Raw genomic sequence first — 1,715 nt, forward strand, 5'->3', positions numbered from 1 at the left:
GAATATAAGATGAATGTTTGAGTGAAGAAATGAAGAAAAGAAGGGGATGGGGGGCCTCGACTATGGAGATTGCCGAGAGGGAGGAGGAGCCAAGAGGAGAGGGAGAGAGAGTGAGGTGAGGGTGGAGTGTGGAGTGGGATGAATGATCACAACACTTTGCATTTTGGTTTTTATGATTTTTATTGATTAAAATAAGTGAGTGGAAATGAGAATTGTCAAGAATAACTTTCCAACATACTTAGGTCATTTTGCATGCAAGGACAAAGAAGTAATTTGGCTAGTAAAATAAGAGTTAGTGGGGTTGGAATTGCCTTTTTAGCCCTTTAAGTTGAATAGAAGAGAATTTGCATGCAAGGGTAACCATGTAATTTGATAATTAATAAGCAACTAATTTTCGAAGATTTATTTTTATATAATAAAATAAAAGTTCAAAAATTATAAAATTTATACCATAAAATAATTTAGATTTTTAGAGATTTTATAAAATCACTTTCAAAATTTGTGAACAAAATATCTTTTAAAAGAAAATTTCTCCAAGGCTTAGAATATTCCTTACAAATCAAAATAAAGGAAATAAATAAACTTTTGCTTTGAAAAAAAATCATATACTACACATAAAAATTTTATAATACAGAAATTCTCACTAACACAAACGTGCAATCATTGAATTATATTTACTTTCGGATTTAATATTATACCTAAACCATAAATAATATTACACGAAAATGCCGGTCGTAACATCCTCTCCCCCTTAATGGATTCTGTCCCCAGAATCTAAGAGAACAGATGAGGATACCGGGAACGCATATCAGACTCTAACTCCCAAGTCGATTCTTCGACCCTAGGGTTCCTCCAAAGTACTTTTACTAACTTTACTGACTTGTTTCTAAGACTCTTCTCTTGCCAGTCGAGTATTTTGACAGGTTGCTCCACAAATGACAGGTCTTCCTGAATTTCTACAGGTTCATATTCTATCACATGGCTGGCGTCAGGATTGTACTTCTTAAGCAACGGCACATGGAACACATTATGCACATGCTGATACTGAGGTGGTAAGGCTAACTCATAGGATACCTTCCCCACTTGACTCAAAATTTCAAAAGGACCTATATATCTAGGTGCTAACTTCTCTTTCTTTCCAAATCTAGACAACCCTTTTCTTGGTGACACCTTCAACAAAACGGCTTCGCCTACTTGGAATCGAACATCCTTATGCGCTGGGTCTGCATACTTCCTCTGCCTATCTTGAGCAGCAAGCAACCTTCTCTGAATTAACTTGACTGTGTCATGCAACTGTTGCACCAATTCCGAGCCTAGAATCCTTCCTTCTCCTACTTCATCCCAACTTGTCGGTGATCTACATTTTCATCCGTACAAAGCTTCGTATGGTGGCATGCCAATACTGGAGTGATAGCTATTATTGTAAGAGAATTCAATCAATAGAAAGTGGTCGTCCCAACTTCCTGCAAAATCAATTGCACAACTGCGCAACATGTCTTCGATTGTTTGAATTATCCTTCTGCTTTGACCATCGGTCTGCGGGTGGTACGCCGTGCTCATGTTCAATTTCGTGCCAAGACTTTCTTGAAATTGCTTCCAGAATCTCGAGTTAAATTGGGGATCTCTGTCTGAAACTATCGATACGGGTACTCCATGCCTTAGTACGATTTCGCGCACGTACAGATGAACCAATTTGTCCAATGATGACTTCTCAT

Source organism: Apium graveolens, chromosome 8 (genome assembly GCF_009905375.1).
Source record: "Apium graveolens cultivar Ventura chromosome 8, ASM990537v1, whole genome shotgun sequence".
In the NCBI taxonomy this organism is placed as follows: Eukaryota; Viridiplantae; Streptophyta; class Magnoliopsida; order Apiales; family Apiaceae; genus Apium; species Apium graveolens.